This window comes from Camelus dromedarius, chromosome 35 (genome assembly GCF_036321535.1).
Source record: "Camelus dromedarius isolate mCamDro1 chromosome 35, mCamDro1.pat, whole genome shotgun sequence".
Lineage (NCBI taxonomy): Eukaryota > Metazoa > Chordata > Mammalia > Artiodactyla > Camelidae > Camelus > Camelus dromedarius.
The window spans coordinates 6,148,127-6,166,707 of record NC_087470.1 but is presented as its reverse complement, the minus strand read 5'-3'; the positions used below and the strand labels follow the sequence as shown (position 1 = coordinate 6,166,707).

General features: G+C 39.7%; 1 long non-coding RNA gene across 3 annotated transcripts in view; it reads left to right on the top strand.

Moving 5' to 3' along the window:
- The first annotated feature begins 371 nt into the window (after positions 1 to 371).
- The window catches only part of LOC135319945 (uncharacterized), a 36,918-nt gene continuing 18,708 nt past the window's right edge, over positions 372 to 18,581 (top strand). For 2 of the 3 annotated variants that reach the window (XR_010379029.1, XR_010379028.1), the window contains exon 1: positions 372 to 794. This is a non-coding gene — a long non-coding RNA (uncharacterized LOC135319945). Of the gene's footprint in view, positions 795 to 17,958; positions 18,062 to 18,581 lie in introns of all 3 variants that reach the window. The other variant, XR_010379030.1, reaches the window with a different exon arrangement.

Below are 18,581 nucleotides of genomic sequence, written 5' to 3'. Positions count from 1 at the left end.
ATACAAATAAGTGTGAGCAATGACACACTTTACACCTCTATATTCTGGATTTAAAGCCCTGTAACATTTTGCTATATTGACTGCAGAGATTCTTATTTTTTTAATAGAAATAAAATAAATAGAAACAAAATAGTGGAGTTAATGAACATCTTAGAGTTGATGTGTGTCCTTGTATATATTTTGATACCTCATCTGTTTATAACCATAATCTACAAAAAGTTAACTTGCTTAGCATAAGAGTTAAACATAGGGACGTGAAACACACTGTTGGGGGTTGAAGCTGATCACCTTGGGCAAACTATGTCGCCTCTCTGTGCCTTAGTTGCATCTTCTGTGACTGCCCCCGGGCCCCTCGTCACAGCTGATTTCCTAGACTAGATGTTGGGAGGGAGGCTGCTGAAGGGAGTAAGAAGAGGCAACTGCTAGGGATAATGAAGAGAGAGACAAAAACAGATTAAAGCCGATAAACTGAGTGCAAATACCCTCAAAAGAGAAAGAATCCCACAGTGTTTTGAGCCACTTAGCGTAAGGAAAACAAAATCACGTGAACCCAAAGCTCTTGAGAATGTGAGTATTGTGGGTAGGAGGGTGTCATCAGAAAACAGTTGAGAAAAGGCCTTTTGTTTTCCCTTGATGTTTCCAGTAAGGATGGGGAGCAGAAGCTAAAACCAACCGCTTCACAGTGGAAGCTGCTGTTTTGTGCAAAACTGACCAAAGGTTGGAAACCAGTCATCAGCGGTGCTTGCAAATGAAGAGACTTCTGGATTGGGTGGGACACTTGCTGTGACTTCCAGGTGAGCTGCTGGCTGGGGGCTGTGAGGTGGGCAGTAGGTTTGCAGGATGACCAGGGCATAATCCCTGGCTTGAGACTGCTAGTCTGATTAGCAGACCTGGGCACCCGCAGTCCTAATGGGGCAGCTAGGGATGTGGCCTGGGACATCTGCCATGCTGAGGGCGAGAAGAGGTCTCCCCTGAGGGGGTGTCCCTGTGGAGAGTGGAAACATCCTCCTGCAGGGGAGGAAGAGCCTCTGAGCAGGGGGCCGGATGCACAGGCAAGACCAGCCTGAGCACGGAGGGTTTGGGAAGCTGGAATTCATACAGTGGCCCAAACAGCCTTGTTCCTGAGATACTGGAGGGAAAAGATGATGATAAAGGAGGGCTAGGGTCCGAAACTGTGTTGGGTTATGAGTGACAGGAAAGGACTAGACGGGCAGGCACGAGAGAACCCTGTGGGTGTCCCAGCTGGGGCGTCACACCAGAGGGAGGAGCAGAGTTATAGACTTTGCCACTTATTAGCTGTGTGACTTTGAGCAATATCACCCCACCTCTCTCTGTATGTATCTTCATCTGTAAAGTGACAGAGTGACAAGCTCGTGTCATCAGAAGGCTTAGTTTAGCTCTGATCCTCTGTGTCCAGTCCTGTCAGTGCTGCCCTGCAAGGTTCTGCAGCGGCTGCTCTTACTCTGAGATGGGAGAGCATAGATGGACATTGTAGCACCCGAGGGCAGGAAGGGGTTGCTTTAAAAGCAGACATGTAGCTTCCTGCAGCTGCAGACCTGCAGTCAGTTTGATTGATGGTCGTGGAGAGGACTTTGGAGGCCTTAGCGTTGTCTTAAGACTTGTTTTCACTTGGGGACCAGATTTGCCTTTGCAGATTAATATTGAAAATTTGGGCTTCTAGCAAAGCTGTTTTCAGAGATGGGTATATACGTAACATATCATATAAATTAAAATGATTTATTTAACGTGTGGGACTTTGCAACTTTTGGGAACAGCTCTCTTCGCCTGGTCTCCACGGAGGACTCTAGGGGTCAGCAGAGCGTGCGGGAGGGCAAGCAGCCCGCAGTGCTTTTGCCGGCTCTTCTCCCCAGTAGGGCAGTCTGCTGAGTTGACTCTTCTCTGAGTTTGGTTGCCAGATGAGCAGACAGCAAAGTAATGAGTTCTGGTGGGATTGTATAATGACAGGAAGAAAGAGGAACCCGTAGATTTTTGAGACTAGAACACGCTTTTGGTTCCTGATCCAGTGTGTTCCATTACAGAATTGGTGAGTTTTGTCTATTCTGGGATTTGATTGAAAGAAACGTTCAGCCTAAAAGTTAAGAGTTATGTTTTATTTGGCGGGAGGACTCGAGCCGGGATGACAGCCTCTCAGATCACTCTGAGGGACTGCTCCCAAGAGGTAGTGGAGGAGCTAGGATATACAGGAGCTTTACAACAAAGACCAGGTAGTTGGAACAATAAAACAGTGCTTGTTATCTAAAGAAAGCCAGGTATCTCAAGTTCAAGTATTTAGTGCTTTTCTATGTATGGGAAGAAGCAAACATTTTGGTAATCGAATTCATTCATTTTACAAGCACCTAGCTATCTAGGGCCAGTATCCTGTCGTTTCTTATTCTGAGTCAGCTCAGAGGGCACCACTGTGATTGGCTGAGAGGTTGGGCTGCAGGAATGTCCTCGCTGGGGAGTTGCAGCAGCCACTGATGACTTGGGTTCAGCATTCTTTGTTTATTGACATGGTTGCAGTATTTTCATTCACATTGTAGTACTTTCATTCACAGTACTACCCCTTGGTCCTAAATTCAACCAATATTTTGACAGACATTTCATGACCTATTTTGTCCCACGGTGCTAGGATGGCTCATTCCTAGTTCAGGTGAAGAATCTTCTGAGCTGTCATTCAAGGTGTTAGTTTTTCTATCAGGACCTGTTGATACTAAAAGTTCTCTGGATCACCTGTCTTACTAGTCTATTATGATCCAGGAAATGTTTAGCCTTCGTTGTGCATTCCCATACCTAGAATCACACTATTACAATTATTTTATGCAGGGTTATAAATTTTATCTATTTCTTCAAGATGTTTGCCACCATCAATCTTTTAGGCCTAGTTACACATTGGGAAATGTAACAGACAAGTTTATTATATAGACAGGATATAAGTAATTCAGCTAGTAACGTTAATAAAGTCATGAGTAAGAATTTAATATTCAAGAAGTTATATTTTTTGGTTAAAATATTGCTTGTGTTTCCGATTGAGTTTGAGTGATCTTATGAGAAATTTCATATTTATGGTCAGGGTCAGAGCAGGTATTAATTGGCCAGGTGAGGTCTCCCACCTTGTAAGATCAACAGTGGCCTAAACAGAATTATAATTTCCTTTTTAGAATAACGTTTCTGAGGGCTATCTAGTTTGTGCCTTGGAGTAGGGAAACCCACCAAGGTAACACAGAAGTACTAGACATAGGTAATTTACCGTAAACTTAACAATTGGAGTAGTTCATAATCAAAGGTAGGGGAAATTATCAAAGTAATTGGTATACAGGCCTGGTCCGGTGTCTTGGGTCAGCTGTCTTACCTCAGATGTCGTCTTCTTCTCGTCCTGTCCTGGGTAGCTTTTTCTCCATTTGGGCATTGTTTTAAGATGAGCAGTGCTCTATAGGTCAGGGCACTGTAGGGTCTGATTCTGATAGGAAATTAATTGGAAAGTCTGTTTCCTTCAGCTTTTGTGTGTATGGACTAGTTAAGAGTACCTGATAGAGGGTCCTTCCATTCAGCTTGGAGACAGTTCTTTAAGTCATGCCTGTTCCAGTATGTATAATCCCCTGGCTGCAGGTCTTGGGGCATTGGAACTTTACCCAAGGATAGATTACTGAGCTTCAGAAACAAACCTAGAGTATCCTTTTCATAATTCAATTAAACTTTACAGCAATGTGACATAACAGCAAGGAATGATCTGGGAAATGTCTTATTAAACATAGACCTCAATTAACAAAACTAGAATTAAATATCCACTAAAATATACTCCTTTTTCTCTCTAAAGTTACCCTCATTTTTCTCAAATATAGCCAAATCAAGATTAATTTGTTTACAAGTTAAGTCTGACTATTTGATCATATAGGCTTTTTTAAATTGGCTGTGTTGGAAGTTTTAATAAGGAGTCTCAGGGTAGAATGTTAATAAGGTTTCCAAAGGCCAGGAAAGCCACGTCAAGGGCTTGTCATGGGTTTCTGCCTTACAGATATAGGTAAATTCTTTTCTCTTTAAAATCCTTAAAATACCTTGAGATTCCTATATCTGTTAGGAGATAATCTTCCTAATTTGTCTGATAGAGCCACTGGGGACCTAATAGTTTTTAGTCTCTTGAGGGATCAGATAGAAAAGATAACTGTTCCAAGTCGGATTACATAGGTATAATTTATCAAATTTCTGTGAATCATAACTAGCTTAAGCAGAATAGTTTCCTTATGTCTGGGAAACAGGTTAAAAGCCAGTAGTATTTCAATCAAAATCAAAAAGTATAACCATATTCACCAGTTTACTGAGTCCCATGTAACTAATTCATTTAATCAGAGTTTTCATTAAACCTTTAAAATTTCTTACCCAGTTTACTTCAGTGCTATAGTTTGAAATTTATTAGAAATCAGTAAATCTCCTTGAAGAGAAAGCATTTTTCAAACTCATTAGAAGAAAACAATTAACTGTCTATAAATGACAATAGATTTAAAAGCATGGTTAAAAACCACTACACTATAATCAATAAAGAAACCTGGTCACTACAACCAGAATTATGACTGGTAACATTTCAGATATACCAGAAATTTAGGGAGTCCATATAATTTCTAGAATATCTATATTAATAATACTTTCTCATACAGTATAACCTAGGAAGATTTATTATTCATTTGACAATACCATGTTATTTAACATGCAAAATGAAACTTACTAGTTTAAAATCTCTCTTTGGGATGTTTCAGGGGCCCTCTGTAGCATCCCAAACTTAACTGGAGATTAAAAGAACTTTAATTAGAAATTGATATTTGGGTAGCTTGTTAAAAGATTTGAGAACACGTGGTCAGATAAACGTATAGGTCACTGTAAACAAGTACTTATTCATTAACAAGAAAATACATCAAAGTAAAGGCAGAACAGTTCAGGTAAGTGGTATAAAAGCTTTACAATTTGTTACTGAAAGTGGATTAACATTTTAAGAAAATTTTGTCCTCTTAACAGTGAGAAAACCAAATCTATTCTTGTACCAGCTTGCCTCTAAGATTAATTTACTTTGCCCAAGTTGATTCTAAACTTAGCCAATTCCGACCACGTACAAAACTCTTTCCTCAGGGTTCCTCTTCCACAAGCCTTCCACAGCTTTCTATACTTATATTAGTGTGTCCCTTATTTTCTCTTCCATTCATAAGTAGCCAGCTTCAGGAGAAAGTCACTATTTTTTATTAACTAAATATAATTCCATTCTTATATCTTCCTTTACACGTTTATCTTACTTTCCTAGGATACTTAGATCATTGCCTTAATAATAGAGACTATTTCAGTGTGGCACCAACCATTTATTAATATTTCTAAACACCTTTAGTTTCTCTGTAAGAAGAAGTTAAATGTTAAGTAATTCATATTTCAATCTTATTTTATCTGAAAATGGCATAGCTATTTAATAAAATCCTATCATTTAACTTAATTTAGCACAACTCTAGAATTTAAAGATAACAAATATTTAGAGAGTATCTTAACCATACATTTTAAAAATATATTTTAAAAATTTACCCAAAGCTCTCATCTCATTTGCATTTAATTTACTTCAAATTTTACTACACCACATTACTATTTTTTTTCTTGACAATTCTGCAACAGATATAACAGGATCTTATTTGACTTTCATTAAAACTAGGTACAGTAAAGGTATTGTACTTAATATTGATGACTTTAAAGATGTCTATATTAATTAGAACATACTTAAACTAAACAATACCAAGTGTTATCTTAATATTGAATATTTTCCAGTTCACGTGACGCTGAAAGTCAATTTGGTCAGTTTTTATTTTAAAAATACTTAATTTGTAAGCTCTTATTTTTTTTACGTCAATTAAGCAGAGATCTTTGACTTTGATTTTTTTTTCAGCTGTAGAAATATCTCATATCTATAATGTGTACTCAGGCTTATAAACAGACAAAAGCTAGAGATCTCATAGGTTCACTTTAAAACTTACTTATAAGATAGGTATAATAATAGTTGGAGTAAGCTGAATTTGCTTGCTCAAATCACTAAGGCTTACTATTTATGAAACCGACATTTAAGATTTCTTGACAAATGCTGAAGGACGTGTCAGAGTTATGAGTTCTAAAATGCCAAAAATTTCTTCGCCTTAAGTATTATCTCGTTGAGCTAATTAGGCTCAGTCCTAGGTCACTGTTTGCTGTATTTATATTTCTGATCTGCAAGACAAAGACAGAAGCTTCCAGTTCCCCAGAGAACTGCTCTGTCACGCAGGTCCAATTGTATCTCCTTAATTGGCTTTTTTGTATCAGTGAGAAGAGCTGTAAACAAAGAATTCCATGTTTTAAAACTTTAAGATTTACTTTAGCATGTCTTCCAAAGCTTGGATAAGGTATTTAGTGAGGTCTCTTTTCCTTGAGTTATAAGTTAAACCCAGGGTAAACCTCTTATTTTATTGTCTATTAGCCACTGAATATTAGTTTTTAATTTTACGTTATATTGGAAGGCTCACAAAACTCTATTGGTTTCCTTCACTTTGTTCAATTAATATTTTCTAAGGGACAGATATGTGCCCAGCCTTATAATACCAAGAAGGGGAAGCGTTTTTCCATTGAAATATATCTATCCCACAATATAATTAAGCAAAAGTTTTATATAAAGCCCATTTAATATACCAATTTTACAAACTTTTATCTCAATTTTATTAAATCTTGTACCTTTAATTTTTATATTTATTAGGTTTAATCAGTAATTCCTATTTCTAGAAGGAGTGTCAGAAGCTTTTTTTTTTTTTTTTTTTTTGTGCACTGTATCTAATTACATAGAAAAGTCTCTGGGATTCCCAAGTTTCAGCCAAAGAGCTTAGGCCCTTCTCAATTTTCAATTTGATTAATAGGTCTGTTGTCCCAATCATTGATCAAGTATTTCAGTCTATAAATATGTATTTTTTTTTAGCTCTATAAATACATATATTTTAAACTGTGCTAAAGCGGACTTGTTTGAACTTTAATGTTGGGGGGCAGTAGGTGATCTCTTTGGCCCTTTTTTTTTTTACTTTACATAGTGTAATATCAAAACCTTGTATCTAAATCCAAAAATGTCCATTTTATTTATCTCATTCAAAATAACCATATAAAAATATTTATCCATTTGGGATAAGCCCCTTATCTTTTTTTTTTTTTTGACATTTTTACAATCCTTTATCCAGTTATTCAGCATAATTAACATTAATTATTCTAAGTATTAATTAGCATCTTTAAAACCATTGATAGGAAAGGAAAAACACAAATGTAGGTTTTCAAACCATTTTTTTTTAACTAATTTCTTAGGTTAACCATTAGATATATTTTTCTACCTTTAAACTTGATTTTAATAGGTACCAATAAAACGGCTGTTTATAATGAGAGCTCTTTCAACTTTCACCAATTTAAAAGTTTTCCCAAATTAAAGGATCCATCATATGGCCATCAATTTATATATATATATAGTGATTTTAAACCAATAAGATGAAGAGGCTTTTCCACATGAGAGTGGGGGTGTTGCTTAAATAAAATTCAAAAGTTTACTTTCCAAAAGCTAAAAGCCTTTGTGGTCCAGGCTGATGCAACAACGGTTAAGATGGCAAAATATCTGAAAATTGGTACAATCAAAGGATTTTTGAGAATCCCAATTTATTTGCGTGGCCACAATATGTACACAATACTTGTACCTTTTGTATGACAGAGTCCAAGGTGTCGTTTAAAAAAAAAGAAACACATATATACATACATACACACACATAAAACACCCAGAGAAAGATAAAACATTTACATTTCAAGGACACAGGAAGAGAAATCCAAGTTCCCCCTAAATGGGATTTTGTTCTTATAAGTTCAGAATTCCAAAAAATATTTTATCAGGCCTGGTTAGTTACTTTCAGGGTGAGTTTTTTTTTCTAATTCCTAATTAATGTTGTAAGTTTTGTACGTATATAAACCTGGCTAGTGTATTAGTTGGAGGCTGGCAATCTGTCATTTGTTTTTCTTTTCTGTTCTGTGTTTTTATTTTTTTTTTAATTTTTTTTGAAAGTTCTATTTCCCATTGTAAGTTCGGGTTCTCAGAATAAAATTGCTGGTAAGATTTCCCGCAGGGACAACACTATGACATGAAGTCTTTGCCTCTACCATTCCTGAAAGTTTCTCCATCACCCAAGAATGCTGTTACCAGCCAGGAGGAGGGTCCCATTTTTGGAGTTGAAAGGTTCCTCATAAGAGTTTTACTTTTATTCCAAAAAATTCAATGGAGGTAACCAAATCGAGGACAACATTAGACCAGCTTCTTACCTAACCACTTAGTCCTGAACCCAGTGTCTTTCAACTGGGACCCACTCAGGACGTTTTCACTGGGTGAGTATTTTCCTGGTATGTTTCCACCAGCCCCACTTCAGACGTCTCCTCAAGATGGGTGTTTCCTGTTATCTTTCAACCAGGCCCCACCCAGTATGTCTCCACTGGGTGGGTTATTCTCCCCCAGTATCTTTCAACTGGAGGGCCAGGTACCTGGATACACTGCCAAATAAAACTCAGGATCATCAACCAATATGGGAGATCCGAGAACTAGGAGAGACTCACCCAAATTCACCTGGATTCCCCAAGGAGGCAGATGGGCACAAAGTGCCAATGCTGGTACCAAGGCTCCGGTAACTCGGAGAGTTCAGCTGGAGAGAAGTCTGCTCTGGGTCCCTTCCTGGTGTCCAAAACTTTTGACTGAAATACATGTGCAGCCTAAAAGTTAAGAGTTATGTTTATTTGGCGGGAGGACTCGAGCCGGGATGACAGCCTCTCAGATCGCTCGGAGGGACTGTTCCCAAGAGGTTGAGGAGGAGCTAGGATATATAGGAGCTTTACAACAAAGACAAGGTTGTTGGAACAATAAAAGATTGCTTGTTATCTAAAGAAAGCCAGGTATCTCAAGTTCAAGAATTTAGTGCTTTTCCATGTGTGGGAGGAAGCAAACATTTTGACTCACTGAATTCATTCTTTAGACAAGCACCTAGCTATCTAGGGCAAGTATCCTGTCCTTTCTTATTCTGAGTCTGCTCAGAGGGCACCGTTGTGAGTGGCTGTAGAGGCTGGGCTGCAGGCCTGTCCTCGCTGGGGTGTGTTGGCAGCCACTGATGACTTGGTTTCAGCATTCTTTGTTTACTGACATGGTTGCAGTATTTTCATTCACACTGTAGTATTTTCGGTCACAGAATGATTATGGATAATCTGCAAACTTGGAAAGCAACCGAGATGGAATTACTTCAGGTACCTTCTAATTTAATAAGCCGTGTGCAAACATAAACATGGAGGAAGCATACAAAAGGATTTGGTGGTGTAGGGAAGGTGTTCTGCACATTCCTTTTCTTTGTGGGCAGGGACGTAAGCCCACCTTTCTTTTCCGTAGTGGTTTCTGAGAACAGTTTATGGTAATTAATGAACATTGAGAAACGGTGGCAAACATTGCATTCAAGAGCTGGCCGGCTGCAAACTTGTGTATTGGACAGGTGGATTTCATAGGCAAGTGGTCAAGTGGATGGGAGAGAGATGGAGCCCAGGCCTGGGCCCAGATTCAGGTTTAAATTGCCATTTCCTCACCATGGGGCCTTGGACTAGAATGTAACCTCTCCTAACCTGTTGGTGAATCTGTGAAATGGGCATGAAAATATTGGTTTCTACCTGGGATTGTTGTAAGTTGTAAAGAGTATTATAGCACACATGAAGCACTTAACACACTGGCACTTAGCAGTGTTCACTGTGTGTGGATGTCCTGCTTCATGTGTCAGAGCCGTAAAGGCAGCATTTGTCTGTTGAGGATGCACTGATAGCCCCTTGAATAGGTTGTGAATTTGGTGATTTCCTTTTATCTTGGTAAATCTGTGTGCCATGGGCAGTTATTTTCATGGACAGATGAGGAATCTCAGGGTAAAGAAGACTGTGTAATTTGCCCAAAGTCAGACCATAATTTTGGGTGCAGGGGCCTCAGTTCAGCATGGGCCCCTGGGCCTTCTGCCCTCTCCTTTCAGCACCTGAGCCAGATGTGTGCTCGGCTGTCTCCCAGCCCAGAATATCCAGCAGGGAGCAAGACATACCTGGCCCTGTGCTGCTTGAGCAAAACTCAGGGGTGGAGGCAGTTACAAAAAGGATAAACATAAAAACAGATGACTGCAAACTGTGATCAGCTCTGAGAAGGAAAGGAACAGGCCTCGCCGTGCAGCGCTGGGAGCTTACCCGTCGGGGCTGCTCTGGGGGCGTTCAACTCAGCTAAACAAGCTCTGCTGCTGCACCAAGGCAGGAAGGCAGGGCACGTGTGACCAGGTAGACTGGGCCTCATTAGTCATACTCTTTCCCCATTAAGCGGCAGCTGTCATGGGCACTTACCTAGTAAACAGATGTTGGCCATAATCATCACGCACTTTTCTTGGTAGTTTTATTGGCCCCACCTTTGAGATGAGGTCATTGAAGCTGGGGAGTTTGCTGCATGCCCGTAATCACCTTGGAAATACCCCCACTGGTCTTTCAACCTAGACTGGTTTGGCTGTCATGCCCCAGCCCTGTAAATGGCATCGTGTAACTTCTCCCAAGTGGCCCAAATGACTGACATTGATTTTCTTAATTCGTAGGAAATGGTATGTGACAATAGGAGAAAAAGGTAGTAAGAAATTGTTTGGAAAACTAGAAAAAAATTGAATTCTTCCCCAGCTGGGGGAGCATACCCTGTGTTACTCACCCCACTCACTGCCTGGCACCTCCTCCCTGCTGACTCCCTGTTCAGAAGCCACTCTGAGCCTTTGAAGAACATTTTGCCTCATGACACTCTTGACTAGGACCTGCGACCTCTCTGTCCCTGGTTAACAGTCTATTCAAAGCCATTTAAATTTTATGCAGGCTTCTCTGCTCAGATGTAAGAATAGCCTCTTTAAACTTCTTGATGCAGCTCCTTAATGAAGATCTTGCAAAGGAAACCTAGCCAAAACCTGGGAGGTATGCACACAGTGACTGCAACCTCAGCACTTTGTGAAGTTCAGAATCAGAGGGGTGGGAGACTCAGGAAAGGCTTTTTAAGGTAGAAAAGGGAAAGTGAAAGGATGATGGCTGTGTGAGACTGAAACATCTTTGTCCCAGCCAGCAAGGCACCTCAGTTCACGATGGTGTGTGGAGAGTGCAGAGTTGTCACAAAGAAAGAAGTGGTGGGATGGGAGGGAGGACAGTTAGGTTCTTTATTGGGGAAGGAAAATTTGGGCTGAGCACTTCCTGGTTGAACAAGAGGATTGTGACATGATGTGCTTGTATTTTGGAAAGAAGGGTTTTGTGGGGACAGGCCTAGAGAAAGTTCTCTGGATAGGGAGTCAGCACAACAAAGAAACACAGAGAACCAGGCAGACCCCAGGGCCCCTGCTGGGGGAGAGGTTGCCCGCCAATTAGAGCCCTGGGGGCTGCTTCTGTCCCTTAGCTGGGGCCTCAGAGCTCCCTTCACAACACAGTCCTGCTGATACAAGAAAAAATACGTGGGGCATGAGAAAGGCTGTGTCCCAGGCTTTGGTTGAAACCCTGGGATGTGCCCCGCCAGATGTTGGTCCTTGGCTTCATGCAGGAAAGGATTCAAGAGCAAGCCAGTGTTGAGTAAAGGTAGATTTATTCAGAGAGATACATAGAAAGGCAAGAGAAACGCCACGAGGTGTGGGGGTTTGATGCTCAGATTAAAAGTAGGTACACAATCCACAGACAGAGTGTGGGCCTTCTCCGAAGAGGGAGAGAGAGAGGAGTGACCGAGAGGTGGCGCTGTGTTGCTGGTTTTCATGGGCTTGGTTGTTTCATATGCTAATAAGTAGAATGAGCAGCCTAAGGGCAAGGGGCTGGGATTCCCAGGGAGTTGGCCATTTCCCACCTTTGACATTTTGTGGCTAGCCTTGGGACTGCCATGGTGCCTTGGGGCATGTTATTCACCATGTTACTATTACAACGGATGTATAATGAAGCTCAAGATCAGCTAGAAGTTAAATCTCTTCATCCTGAGCCTCAAGGCCTACTGGGGGTTGAATCCTTCACCATATTGATGTTAATTGCTGTGGCCTTCATTGAATGGCTGTGCTCTGCCCCCTTCCATCCTGTCTCACTGTGTTGACACAGAGAGAGCAAAGGCCGGGCCCTGCCTGTGCTCCTGCATTTAACAGGGGGAGGGGTGGTGTGGGCTGAGGATGACTCTGAGTGGTGTGAATGATGTTTCAGATTTTCCCACGTGGGACATGGGGACGTGCCAGCAGCCACCGCAGATTTATCTCATAGGCATTATCACTTGTGTCACTCATTTGTTTCTATTTTTCTTTTTTTTTTTCAAGTATTTAATCTAAATTTAATATCAGGATTTTTTAGGAAAGAAATTTTTCTTTTTCTTTTCTTTGGGGCTCTTTTGAGGGGTAGGTAATTTGGTGTATTTATTTGTTAGTAGAGGCCCTGGCGCTTGAACCCAGGACCCCATGCACGCTAAGTACACGCTCTACCACTGAGCTCTACCACCCGCCCCATCATCTTTTTCTTTTTGCTTTAGCTGCCAAGAATCTTACAGCTGAATTTCTAATTGGCCTTTAACACTTACCCTGACGTCATGGCATTCGTTTTTATGACTTTACCTTCCCCTGGTTTCATTTAAGTATTGAATCTCCATTTTCTCTTCACTCTCAATTTTGTCTTTTTGTTGTTATGGTTGTTAAGTTGTGTTTAAAAAATTGATTAATTTCTCTTTTAGCAGAAGGCTAAAAGTAAATAACTATGTAAACAAACTTATCACAATTTAATGTTTTATACATTCTAAGCTGTTTAGTAGTTACTTAAAAACCGAATTGAATACTAAAGTGATAAAATTTTTAAATTATTTTTTAATTTTTTATAAAGGTAGAGCTGATTTACAATATGATATAAGTTTCAGGTGTACAATAGTTGCACAATTTTTATTGTTATGCTCCATTTATAGTTATTGTAAAACATTGGCTATATTCCCTGTGTTGTAAGACACATCCCTGTAGCGTGTTTACATAACATGTTACAGTTTGTATAAGAAAGTTGGGTAACACAGAGTCTGGGGCGCCGCTGTGTCTGACACAGGTTCACGCTCACCCTGCCTGTCAGAGCCCAGGCCCTCACTCCTGTCTTCAGGGCAGCGAGTGGAGGCAGCTCTCATCAGCGCTGGCACCATCCTCTGAGTGGCAGTGACAGCAGTGACTTTCTGTGGACGTGCAAACTGTTGTTCCAGGAGTTTTACATGCATTTCTGCATTTAATAATTAAAACCCTCCTGTGAGGAATCATTTTATGTTTTTAATGAATAATACATTTTATTTTGATATTGATAGACTTCAAACCTCCAGAAAATGTACTGGAATAGTACAATAAACGGTTAGATACAGTTCACCTAAAAGGGAACTATTTGCTCTTTTGTGTCTGGCTTATTTTAGTATAAACTTTCAAGGTTCATCCATGTTGTAGCGTCAATCAGTACATTATTCTTTTGGTTTGATAATATCCTTTTTCTTTTTTTTTGTTTTTTGTCTATTTAAAAATACTTTCATTGAATTCTAGTCAGTTTATAATGTTGGATCAGTTTCTTGTGTACAGCACAACCCTTCATTTATATAGAAACATACCTGTATTCATTTTCATATTCTTTTTCAACATAAGTTACTGTAAGATATTAAATATATTCTCCTGTACTATACAGTATAAACTTGCTGTTTATTCTATACATACTGAGTATCTGCAAATCTTGAACTCCCAATTTTTTCCTTCCCACATCCTCTTCCCTCTGGTAACCATAGTTTGGTTTCTATGTCTCTGTGTCTGTTTCTGTACTATAGATATTTTTATCTTTTTGTTTGTTTTTCCTTTCTTTTTTTTTTTTTTGATTCCACATGTGAGTGATCTCATATGTTATTTTTCTTTCTCTTTCTGGGTTACTTCACTTAGAATGACATTCTCCAGATCCATTGATGTTGCTACAAATGACATTATTTTATTTTTTTTTTTATGGGTGAATAGTAGTCTATTGTACAAATATACTAAAACCTCTTTATCCAGTCATCTGTCAGTGGACATTTAGGTTGTTTCCATGTCTTGCTATTGTAAATAGTGCTGTTGTGAACATTGGGGTGTAGGTGTCTTTTTGAATTACGGATCCTACTGGATATATGCCCAGGAGTGGGATTGCTGGGTCATATGGGAGGTCAATTTTTTGTCTTTTGAGGAACCTCTGTACTGTTTTCCACATTGGCTCCACCAAACTGCATTCCCTCCACAGTGTATGAGGGTTCCATATTCTCCACAGCATCTCCAGGATTTATTGTTTGTGAACTTCTGAATGGTGGCTATTCTGACTGGTAAGAGGTGATACTTGATTGCAGTTTTGATTTGCATTTCTCTGATAATGATATTGAGCATTTTTTCATGTGCCTATTGGCCATTTGTATGTCTTCATTGGAGAAATGTTTCTTTAGGACTTCTGCCCATTTTTGAATTGAATTGTTTGTGTTTCTTTCTTATGAAGTGTAAAAGCTGTTTACATATTCTGGGAATTAAGCCCTTGTCAGTTTCATTCATTGCAACTATTTTCTCCCATTCCATAGATTGTCTTTTTGTTTTGCTTTCTGTTTCCTTTTCTGTGCTAAAGCTTGTAAGTTTAATTAGATCCCACTTGTATATTTTTGCTTGTATTTCTATTGCTTGAGTAGATTGCTCTAGGAAAACATTGTTGAGATGTATGTCAGATGTTTTTTCTATGTTTTCTTCTAAGAAGTTTATAGTGTCTTGACTAAATGTTTAAGTCTTTAAGACATTTTGAATTCATTTTTGTGTATGCTGTGAGGGAGTAGTCTAACTTCATTCATTTACATGCAGCTGTCCAGTTTTCCCTACACCATTTGCTGAAGAGGCTGTCTTTACTCCATTGTATGTTCTCACCTCTTTGTCAAAGATTCAATGACCAAAAGTTTGTGGGAATATTCTTGGTAATTGTGTTTATCCATTCATTGATGGATGGATATTGTTTGTAACCTTTGGCTACTCTGAATGATACTGCTATGAATATTGATGTGCAAGATTTTGTGAGAATACGTTTTCATTCGGTTGGCTGTACAGTTGGCCAGCCATATCTGTAGTTTCCACTTCATGGATCCAGATGGCTGATTGTAAAGAGACTCGAACATCCTTGGATTATGGAATCGAGGGTGGGGGGTTCCTGAAACCAACCCCCCGAGGATACTGAGGGATGACTCTACATGTAGGAGTGGAATTGCTGAGCCATATAACTCTAACCATTTGAGGAAACACCAGACTTCTGCAAAGAAGCTGCACCATTGTCCCTTTCCACTGGCCACATATAAGGTATCTCTTCCTCCTGAACAACACTTGTTATTGTCCATGTTTTGATTATAACCATCCTAGTGGGTGTAAAATGAGATATCGTTTTGATTTTGATTTGGCTAGTGATGATGAGCATCTTTTCGTATGCTTATTGGCCATTTGTGTATTTATTTAAATCATTGGCAAATTTAAAAATTGGGTCGATTTTCTTTGTATTGTTCAGTTGTAAGCATTTGTTATATATCCTGAATACTAGTCTCTTATTAGATACACGCTTTGCAAAATTTTTCCCCTATTCTGCAGATTGTCTTTTCACTTTAGTTTTTTAAACATTAAAACAGTTTCTTTATAGGGGAGGTAATTAGATGTATTGACTTATTTTATTTTTCTTGCTAAGCACGCACTCTATCACATGAGATACCCGATTCCCCTGTCATTTCACTTTCTTGATGATGTCCTTTATAACAAAAAGGTTTTAATTTTGATGAAGTCCAGTTTATCTGCTTTTTTCTTCTATCACTTGTGCTCTTCGTATTGTATCTAGGAAACCAAAGCCTATCCTAGGGCCACAAATATTTATACTGTGTCTTCTTTTAGAAAGTTTATAAGTTTAGTTTTTACATTTCTGTCTGTGATCCATTTTGAATTAATTTTTATTTGTTATATAAAATATGGGGATCCAGATTCCACATCCATTCTTTTGCCTGCAGATACCCAGGTGTCCCTGCACCATTTGTTGAATAGACTATTCTTTCAATGGAGTGTTGTTGGCACTCTTGTGGAAAACTGACTGTAAATGTAAGATATTTCCCCCTGGATTTTTATTGTGTCTCATAGATTTATTTATCAAAACTTATGTCAGTACCATAATGACTTAGTACTATAGCTTTTTAGTACACTTTAAAGTGAGTCCTCCAAATTTTCTCTGCTTTTTCAAGATTGTTTTGTCTGTCCTGGGCCCCTTGCATTTCCATATGAATTTTGGTATGTTTTTCAATTTTTGCAAAGAAGTCAGCTGGAATTTTGATAGCGATTCCACTGAATTTGTAGGTCACTTTGGGGAGTCTTAACATTTTAAACAATATTGTCTACCATTCCATGAACATGGGATGTCTTCCATATATGTAGATCTTTTAAATTTTAATTCCGTGATACTTCAAAATGTTCAATGTACAAATATTGTAAATTTTTGTTAAATGTATCTCTCATTTTATTTTTAATGCTGTTGTAAATGGAAAGGCTGAGCTTCTTGAGGGTAGGACTATACATCAATTTGTTTATTTCTAGGATTCCTACACAGCAAATCCCCTAGGTTTATATTTGCTACATAAATCTATCCACAACTCTTACCACCCCCGTGTTACAAGAAACCAAGACCCAGGTTAAGCTACCTGAACAACTATGTGGAAGTGAGAAATGAGACATTTTTGTGGGGCTTTGTGCAGATGATACTGAGAGCTTACTTAGGATGGCTTCATCTTAATTTCTTTTAAACAACACTTTCGGTGTTGTCAGATACATTAAGATCATGCCTTTTGATGTGCAGAGGAGCTAAGACTATCATTTTCAAATAATTTCTAGTGAGACTGTTGTACTTGAAATCTAATTTGAATCAGTCTTTGAAGATTTATGTTTCAGGAGCTTTGACTAAAGAACACATGTCTTTATTCATTAATGACAACTAAATGCTCAAGCAACATGTAAGAGTTTGAGCAAACTGCCCCCGCCCCGTAGTGCTGGGTGGCTGCAGCTGTAACTGGAGTCAGCGCTTACCTCTACCAGCATGCTTGGGCTGATCTGCTCAAAGGGGTTCATCCAACAATTTATCTGTAGTCTGTTGGACAAAGCCATAAAACACTGAGTTAAGATTGCTGGAATGCAATATATTCTTATTAATATTAAGTAAGCACATATTGAGTTCTTACTGTATGTTGGGAATTGTCCTTCAGCCTCACATGAATATTATTTCACTTAAAACCTCACATATTTCCTTGTTATTCTCACTTTACAGATAAGGAGGCTGAGAATTAGGTCTTCTTTCTTTTGGGTGGAGCTCATTATCAATGATGGGAAGTTGTAAGGAAAAAGATATTGATTCACCCCGAGAAAACATTTTTCTGAGAGTCAGCAGTGAAGAGGGTGAACACTGAAGAAGGTGATCATTGTTTGATTGAGATGAGCCCCGGGTTGTACGGAGTCAGCATCCTTGTCCTGGGCACAGCCAGTGTAGTGCTGCATGGTGGGTGAGGCGGCGCAGCCATGCAGGGAACACGGATGCCAGGCCGTTGGGCTGTGCTCAGGCCCTGGGGGGCTTTCTCCTAAGAGCAGTGGACTGTCATTGACAGATTTTAAGTAGGGGAGTGGGGTGCTCTTGTAGATCACTTTTGTCTTGTAGAATGGTTAGAAACATTTAGAAGGCTCAGCAGGAGGTGATGTGATGAGTCAGAGTAGGGTGGCTGCCAGGTGTAGGAGTGTAGAATTTTCAAGTGGTTTTCAGTCCCATGTTTGTGGCTCAGTAGCCATGTCACTTTGGATGATGCACTCAAGGAAGTGAAACAATTTATCTAATCAATTCAAGCAGTGATGTACCGACCTCCCAGGACTGCTGTGGAGATCCAGTGAGATAACGTGTTCGCAGTGTGCAGCGTGGTCCCCAGCACAGAGTCAGTGCTGCGTGAGTGCCAGTGAGTATCTGGTAGGACAAGTGTGGGTGGTGGGCCTCGGTAACTGATGAAATCTGAGGCCTTAAGGAGGGGTCCAGTCACATCTGTGAGTGATGGGCCTGAGCTGGGAGAGGCAGAGAGACCTTGCCCCCCGACCAGGGGCCCAGGGCAGGACGGCTATGGGAGGAGAACCGTGAAGTCAGCTCTTTGCAGGTGGAGTTGGAGTTGCCCTTGAGACATCTAAGTGCAGTGTCACAAGCTGAAAGTTTAGGTCTGGGCCCGGGCTGTGAATTTTCCTATAATCTTAATCCCTGAGGATGCTGAGATATTGATCACTGAACGTGAAGACATACTTTACAGGACAAGTGAATAGTAGTATCATCTCTTTCATCAAAGCTCACGTCTCTTTATTCATCACTCACTTTGCTATTTGGGTACTTACAGAGCTCACTTCACCGCCCTCCCCTGGGCTCAGGCTCCACAGTAAAGAGCTGGTGAGACTCCCTCCTTTCCAGAAGAAGACACATTTAGCTGGTAGCCT